The sequence below is a fragment of the Boleophthalmus pectinirostris genome, unplaced genomic scaffold, assembly GCF_026225935.1.
Source record: "Boleophthalmus pectinirostris isolate CB_2022bp ecotype Guang Dong unplaced genomic scaffold, ASM2622593v1 HiC_scaffold_18, whole genome shotgun sequence".
In the NCBI taxonomy this organism is placed as follows: domain Eukaryota; kingdom Metazoa; phylum Chordata; class Actinopteri; order Gobiiformes; family Gobiidae; genus Boleophthalmus; species Boleophthalmus pectinirostris.
Genome location: NW_026571133.1, coordinates 12,455,461 through 12,464,203, shown reverse-complemented (window position 1 = coordinate 12,464,203; position 8,743 = coordinate 12,455,461). Strand labels below are relative to the sequence as shown.

The 8,743-nt window shown below is 45.0% G+C and overlaps 1 protein-coding gene and 1 pseudogene across 1 annotated transcript in view; both read right to left on the bottom strand.

Moving 5' to 3' along the window:
- pnpla8 (patatin-like phospholipase domain containing 8) overlaps positions 1-8,743 on the bottom strand; it is a 34,151-nt gene that overhangs the window by 16,559 nt on the left and 8,849 nt on the right. The window lies entirely within an intron of this gene.
- LOC129408967 (centrosomal protein of 41 kDa-like) lies at positions 3,097-4,232 on the bottom strand (annotated as a pseudogene).

The window sequence follows — 8,743 nt, the reverse complement described above, 5'->3', positions numbered from 1 at the left end:
CTTGTCCTCTCCGGGTGGGTGGAGAGTCCCTGCCTCAAGTGGAGGAGTTCAAGTATCTCGGGGGCCGTGTTCTCGTGACGGGAGGATGGAGCGTGAGATTGACAGGTGGCAGCAGAAGTTTGGGAGTCGTGGCTCAGACTACTGCTCCTGTGACCTGGACCTGGATAAAGCAGAAGAAAAATGATGGATGGAATATGGCAATTAGCATGACCGAAGCTAAAGAAATGGCAAATATTAGTCAACAACCACAAAAGCATGACAAATATCAGACGTCAGTATTGGCCAAACAAATCTATATCAATCCATCCCTGATACGCGTATTTACGTAATGATAAGTTGATACAGAAATTTAGTGCAAATATTAGTTAACAACCACAAAAGCACGACAAATACTAGGTATCAGTATCAGCTGAACCATATCAAACTGTCCATGAAATACTTATTTAAAGAACAATAAGTCTATACAGCAATAGATGCATCAAGAATTTCGGACTTCCGGTCATTGCACAAATGCATACTGGGAAGGATCCTCCAAAAAAGTGAGCATCAAACCACCATGTTTGTTTTCCCAGTGGGATGCGTCTATTGTCAAAACCAGTCTTTTCTAGTCTTTTGAACCATATCACTTTTGTTTCTGATTCTTATTTCTTCTTATTTCTTATTTTATTTATTTGTAAAGGGACAGTACATATTAATGAACATAAAAAATGTAACTATGTAAAGATTATAGCCAACGTGGCTAATTTCCATCTTCAGTCCCTCGGCAGGTTGATGTAAAATCATCTATAGGACAAGGAAAAGTACACCAACAATCACACTATGATATTGTCATAGTTTAGTTTTGAGATTCGGAAATCGTAACTGTGTGATTGTTGAATCCTAACAGTGGAAAACGGCTCAGGCTTCAGAAGTTTGCGAACTCCATAAATGCAAAAGGGAATCAGATGTGTGTGACTGCAAACGTCCGTTCAAACTGTTTCCCTTCCCAAAGGAATTGAAAAATAGTGAAAGGCGAAGGCAATGGGCAGGATTGATCCAAAGGAAGGACCAAAAAGGAAACCTTTGATTGCCTAAATCATCCCGAGTTTGCAGTGAACATTTTGTATGTGGAGCGCTTGGTTACAAATTTAAAAAGTCAACGCCAAAGCAAAAGGCACCAGCTGTTCACCAAGAAACACCTTCCACTGTAAAGAGACCAAGACGTGATGTTACTGTAAAACCACAAGAACAAGAAAGTGCAGCTCAGTCTGTTTGTCTTCTGCACCTCTCGATTAACAAACAAGATTTTGCTTTGATGGTGCTCAACATACGAAATGTTCGCTCTAAACTCGGGATGATTTAGACCAGGGGTGGCAAACTATGGCCCGGGGGCCGTATGCGGACCTTTAAACCTTTTAATCCGGCCTGCCGAACTGGAATAAATTACAATAATAAACCTTGTTTTATTTGTCCTGCATTTCCAGCGTTTCCCAGTAGATGGCGCACTATATATACACTGAGTTGCGGCGTATTATGTTGGCCGCAATGCTTTATGGGAAAGTGTTCTTATAGGAGTTATTCGGACCATGAGTGAAGTAGTTGGTGCTTAAGATATAAAACTGCACTGCTTCCATTTTGAGTTGGTAAAGATCAATCAAAGAAACCTAAGGACTCTAAGTTGTAATTATTGGAGTGTACAACGTTTTGGAGTCAGGTTTTACCACACTCACAGGTGTGTATCTGTAGTTGTTTGGCGTGAGCTTTGTTTTTGAGCTGTTTCCAGTCATATTCGAAAACAGTGAACTCACGATATACATTCACTCGTGGTGTGCAGTGGAACAGGTCTCAACAGTTTTATGTGTTCTGAATCTTTCACAGCAGTGATGAAACGTGTAGCGCGTCTGAAGTCCTAGATAAATGTGAATAAGAATGTGATGAATCTGAGCTTTTAACACGTTATGTCCTGTCTTCTCTCCGGCCCTTCAGTCAAACTTTAGGACCCTATGTGGCCCGCGAGCCAGAAAGTTTGCCCACCCCTGATTTAGACAGTCAAATGTTTCCTTTTTGGTCCTTCCTGTGGATCAGTCCTGCCCATCACCACAAAAGTGATATGGCTCAAAAGACTAGAAAAGACTGGCTTTGACGATAGACGCATCCCACTGGGGGAAAAAAAAAACATTNCAGTCTTGACAAGGCATTCCAATGGCTCTTCTGACGTGTCTTTTCTCGTTAGGGCCGTGTACTGCTCATACAGCTGAATCGCTCTCTGACTAGAGTTTTTGATCTTACTCCTAGTGGGTTGCTGTGCACTTTTCACTGATGATTTCAATGAAGAAGCAGAGAGCCCAGTTTCCAGTTCTGTGAAGCCTTCGGTGTCAAAGTAGTAGTTTTTGTCTGCGTCATGCTTTCGTCTTACAGCAGGGCGCATGTGCGAGGAAAGATCAGAATAACCTTTGAAGTTCAATGCATGTGTTAGTTTGTCCATTGCTATACTGTGTCTGGCGTCCAATTTTCTCATTGTTGATCTTATTAATTTTTGGTCTCCTTCTCTTTCTGTAGCTTATGATTGATCTGCTTCAGTCTGTCATGTGTATAATTCTGTTGAATCTCGTCCCTTTTTTTCAGGAGGTCTGTCAGCACCTCTAGACGGCCTCTTTTAGCTCTCTGGATTTTGCCCCTCTCTGAAAGCCCACTCCCTAAGCCTCTATCTTCTCCATCATGCGTCTCCTTTTCTTTAGCTGACTGAGGTCATCCAGTGGAGGGAGAGTGGCCTCCATGCTCTTTTGGTCGAGCACGCTCTATCATTTCTAACCTGCCAACCTGCAATGCAGGCAGTCCATGACAGTCCAAAGTCAGAGATGCCAGAGTCAGGAGTTCAGAAGGCGTTGTGCCAGGTTCGATAATAATATTCTGGACTGTAAGGATCTGTCTGTGTTTCACTCTCTCTGTAGTCAGTCTGGACTGCCACAGTAAAATGTGTGGGCTGCTGTATAGGCTTTTGGTCCCAGACTGGACACAAACTCTTCTTTTGGCAACGCAAAGATAAACATCTGGGGGCAGCTGCTGTCCAAATGGAAATCAAAGGGCGTGAGAAATACTTCCAGCGATCAGATCCAGTCACATGACCTTCCTCTTTCTGCAGCCTTGATGAGGCACTTCTTTTTTTTTTTTTTTTTCAAGTGAGTTTATTTGTGGATGAGGAGGCGGCGGCGGGTCACTTCCAGGGCCGACTGCTGCAGGAAGAGGAGCTGTGACGATCTGCGGGCGCTCTGAAGAACTCACAGAGGAGATCCGGCTGGACATCCGACTGGAGTTGTTGCTGGGCACTAGAGCCTCCTCCAGCTGATCTGTGAGTCTGTTCAGTTCGTCTGCGGTGAATCTCCAGCGCTGCTCTGCCCGCGTGTGACCAGAGGGGGGCGCCACTCTCCTGCCCTTCACTGAGGCTGAGCGGGTGAAGCAGAGAGGAGGGAGAGGGCCAGAGACAAGAGACCCAGGGAACTTCTGAGACAACACCTTCAGACCTCCAGATAACATGGAAAGGTTCTCAAAGCCCCTCTGACACATGATGCTGGCGGCCTGACTGGCGATCGTCTCGTCCTCGTCATAAACTATGATGATTTTACCAGGAGCATTTTTATATTCCAGCACTTCTTTGGTGTAGGGGTTCATGGTCCGAGACAGAAATGCGATGGGGAAAACTGTGAGCGCTGATGATGTGGCAGGAGTCGTACTGGTCTCTGTCCCTCACATCGAGTAGCAGATAGGGGCAGTCTTTGTACGGTTTGTCGGAGTCTGAATTGGACTCTGGATCAGGACTCTGCTCCGTGCTCAGCTCCCCACTGATCACACTTAGCAAAGTGGAGCGGGCTGTGTGGGCGTCCCCTCTCTCTGTGGACGGAGACGAGTTTGAGTCGTAGGACCGAACTGTGAGAGACTCTAGCTCCTCTGACGCCACTGACAGGGCATCTTCTGGTGTGTTTCAGTTCACATTCACTCAGACTGGAGGTAAGTTTTGAAACTGAGGCCACTTGAATGATCAGTTGCACAAATGTTGTCACTTTAAATCGTTTAAAATCTCATCTTTGCTGTATCTGTAATTCCTCTTCATGTCCTCTATTTTCTCCATGTACTTTGACAGGCTGCATCCTGTGTCCAGTTTGGATTTGATGTTCTGATACTTGGCATTCTTTGGGACCCTTTTGTTAAAATATTCGGCGTTGCCAATCCCTTGCTTCAACGACATCTTTTCAAAATGTAACACCAAACGTTCAGTTCTGTCTATGTATATTCTCAAAAGCGTTTATAACACCACTAATGACTTTAAATCACTTCTCACAGAATTCTCAACAACAGATGAATTGTCTGAGGTTTGTTGTCTGTCCCTTATAATCTTTTATGCTTTGACATCTGATGACATCAAAGAGACAAAGTGGTCAGGTGTCTTTATCTTGGGATTGCCATGGAAACAGCAGTGACATCACAACATTCTAGAACAGTGTTCCGGAGGATGAGCTGTGTGCCAGTTGGAGCACGGGTCGCCATGGAAACAGCAGTGACATCACAACATTCTAGAACAGTGTTCCGCAGGGTGAGCTGTGCTCCAGTTGGAGATTGGAACTCAAAATCATGCAGTCTCTGAGTTAAACAGAAACACTGTGAGCGCTCTGCATCTCCACAAACCTCTGGCCTGGATGACCCAGGGACCCATATGTCCCTTTGGCTGTAATGTTCCACAGTGTGATATAAAGGCAAGGCAAGTTGTTCTATACAGCACAATTTCACAAGTCATTCAAACTGTGTTACAGAATAAGAAAAACATTAAAATCACAATACAAACAGATCAAAACATAAATAATCATCATAAAATTTAAAAGAGAGAGAGACATTAAATGAGAGAGAAGAGTGTGGCATGAAAAATGAAAACCTTTCAGTCAGACGCAGCTGAATAAACAATAAAAATAGGTTAAGGGTCTAATCCAGGAGAGTCAAACTCAAATTCACAGAGGCCAAAATTAAAAACTGGGACTAAGTCGAGGCCTAACTAAATATTTATTGAAAAAATTTCAAAAGTGTTTGCGTGTTTTCTCTTCTTTCGAGATATGTAATGTTAAACCTTTTTTATGCAGCTGTAATACAGAGTTTGACATGTCTGGTCTAAAACATCACACTCCCAAGTTTGTTTTCACCAGGTGCCATCTTTGATTAAACACATCCATTTTCAGTAGTGCCTTGCCTTGCCTAAACAGAGGCTGGCTGAACGCAAAACACGCAGGTTAATGGCAAATCTGGCAGGAAGAGACAATGGATCGCATTTTAAAATATAAAGACCTGGCACCTGAATCAGCTCATCTTGTGAAAGCCTTAACAGACCCCTACTACACAGAGAAGAACCAGGACGCCAAAGAAAGCAGCGCGTTGAGAAACATTGAGTGGATTGCAAGCAAGGATTTCAAAGTCGAAGCTGGACTGAAGCAAATTCACGAGTATATCAAAACCTGGGATCTCCCCTCTGCTTGGCTATACAGTTTGGACTATTTGGGCGTAACTCAAGAGGAGTTTTTCGCGTTTTATCACTACAGGGCCCGCTTCAGCACGCCGACTGCGCAGAAACCGATGACGGGAACAGCCGGCGTCTACTTCGCCGTGAACAAAGTAAATCCGCAGACGCAGCCAGTGGACGTGCATTACGTGATTGAGTCGAACAGGCTGATAAACAGGGCTGGCAAGGTGGTTTTCAGGGAGAAGTGGCTGTCTGATGTTATTGAGAGTAAAATATTGTTGCGCAAAAACGTGCAGGACTTTTGGACGAAGAGTGACATGCTAAACGGTACAATGGACACTGCCCCGTTATAAACATAAACATGGGTACAGAAGAAAAGTGGCATGCTTGACATAATAATCCCTTATGTTGAATGGACACTTAATGGGGTATCTCTCAATCGGTCAAAGTTTACATTGACAGTGTAGTGAAATAAATAAAATATGAGGATTATTTATGTATGTTTATGTCTTTAGAGCTCTAAGGTGCACTTTTCCCTACCAGCTTTTACCTGGAATACTCCAGAATATGACATTAAAAATCTATATTATGCTGTAGGCCTAGTCATTAAATTTAAGATGTTTCTAAAAATATCTAGAAAAACATATATTCTTTCTTGATCAGGCTCAGCTGACCACAGATATGATCCTGGTGCTTGGTGGCAAAGCCTGCTGTGCTTGTCGAATTGGAGATGATTGTTTAATGCTGTAGGGTGAAACGTTTTATGCATAGAGACAACCAGAAAGCGGACCAAAAAACCAGAAAGTTACACTGTGTACCCTTAAAAACAACGTTTTTATTACACTTGTACACTAAATTAAGCAGCCAAGTGCACCAACAGAGGGCCTCGTGCACCTCCAGGTTGTCATAGCAACAGCACACATCTAAACAGTAAAGCACTTTTTTTTTTTTTTTTTGCATTAAAGGTTGTATGGAGGATTTTTTTTTGTTTCAAATTGTCAATGATAGCATTATAGAGATGCAGTAGCCTTGTAATTATGATGACCAAAAAAAAGAGAATTAAAATTCATCAACTCTGGACGTGGTGGGGCCAGCTAAACATTTGCCAATAGATAACGACACTGCCTCGTTATCTGTTAGCTGACAGGTTGTCAATCATTCTCCCTACGTTTCTAGCGTAACTGACCTGCCTGCGCGCCGCCGGTACGTGGTTTACGTACGCCTGTCACGCAGTCCACAGACGCAAGCTGCACAGACGCTGTTTACTCCACCAACGTAACAGTTCTTAGCGACTTTTTTTGACCTATATCTTCCTCGCAGTTAGCACAAAGTTTGTTGCAATGGCAGACAAGAATCCAGGAGCAGTTAACCGCAAAAGAAAGTCCGTTTTTGAGGTCGATGAAAGAAGAAGACGAGGGGAAAAGCAGCGAAGCAGACGAAGGGTCTAAAGACTGACGCATTGGTCGCCAAATTACTCCTGGACAGGTCACTTCTGCTTATTATGAAAACGTACTTTATTTCCAAGAGCTAGTCAAACGTTTTTCAGGGCACGAAAGCGATATCCTATGTCTGAAAACGTAATTTTCAATGCAAAGAAAGAATCCGCTTGCTGCTGCGTGTTGTAGCTAGTTCATTCGCACTGAATCTCCGCGCACCCTTCTCTGCACCCCTTTCCTGCTCCTCTCCCCGCTGCCCGATCCGCTCTTCCCCCTGCTCCTCACTTCTCCGGGCACGGAATCTCCGCGCACCGCTCCCCTCTCCTCTCTCCTCTCTCCTCTCCCTGCTCCGCTCTTCTCCCTGCTCCTCACTTCTCGTCCGCGCACGAAATGTCCGCACACCCGCTCCCCCCGCTCCTCACTTCTCCACCTTGCCTAACCAACACTGTAGTTAGTTGTTTACGAGTCATGTGCAGCGCACCGACTGTAAACAAACCTGTTTCTGGCGTAAGGAGGAGGCGGGAGGAGGCGTTTCTACGTAGGGAGCTGTAGGGGAGGGGGGGTGGTTTCACGCATGCGCAACATTTGAAAAAGGACAAACAGTCGCTGGATTTCTCGTTCCTTGGAAAATCCTCTATACAACCTTTAATGTGCGGTTTAATTGTTTGTGTGTGTATGAGGCTGCTCTGACTCTTTCACTCTCTCTTCATCCTGAGTGACAGAGTTTGAGGGGCTTTGAGCAGAGGGAGGTGAAGGGCCATGGATAATGCTCCGAGCCGCCTGCAAGTGTCTCTCCTGCTTCTGTTGAACTTTTTGCCTGACACTTGTCTTAGCCACCTCTGGGATGAGAAAGCTGTACACCAACTCATAGACAATGGCTTCAGACTGACAGCTTTCCTCCATGGCGCAGGCTACATCATTGACCTCTTTGGCCAGTTGGTGGATCTCCTTTCTCGCCTGCTCATCTGCTGCAGTCTCTGTGGTCTCCAGAATGATGTCCTCCAAGTACAAGTCTACACTCTCCTGGTTTATCTGCACCACTTGTCTGAAAATGTCGTCGTCTTCTTTTCTTCTGCGTTCTTCAACCTGTCTCCTCCCACTCTCCTCTGCCTCTCGCACGCGGCGGTCTCTCTCAGCAAGGAGAGTGAAGGCATGCATCCTTCGTTCCTCCTGCAGTCTGATCAGCTCTTTGGATAAAGTGTCAAACATGTAGTGAAGCTCTGTGTCCACACCTCTGGCCTGCAGTGCCTCCACGTGCTCAGTCCTGCGGATCTGTTGATCTCTCTCTCGTTTGAGGTTCAATATTCGGTCTTTTTCTGCTTCCTGTAGCGCCTGTTCTTCACTCTGAAGAGCATGGACTCTTTCTCTCAGTAACTTCTGCAAGTTGATGACAGCAATTTCTCTCTCTTCCTCCCCTTCTGGTGGTCGTTCTACTTCAGGAGTGACTGGCGGAGGAGAAGTCTTCTCAATCTTGACAACGAGCTGCAAGTTGATGACAGCAATTTCTCTCTCTTCCTCCCCTTCTGGTGGTCGTTCTACTTCAGGAGTGGCTGGCGGAGGAGAAGACTTCTCAGTCTTGACAAGGCATTCCAATGGCTCTTCTGATGTGTCTTTTCTCGTTAGGGCCGTGTACTGCTCATACAGCTGAATCACTCTCTGACTAGAGTTTTTGATCTTACTCCTAGTGGGTTGCTGTGCACTTTTCACTGATGATTTCAATGAAGAAGCAGAGAGCCCAGTTTCCAGTTCTGTGAAGCCTTCGGTGTCAAAGTAGTAGTTTTTGTCTGCGTCATGCTTTCGTCTTACAGCAGGGCGCATGTGCGAGGAA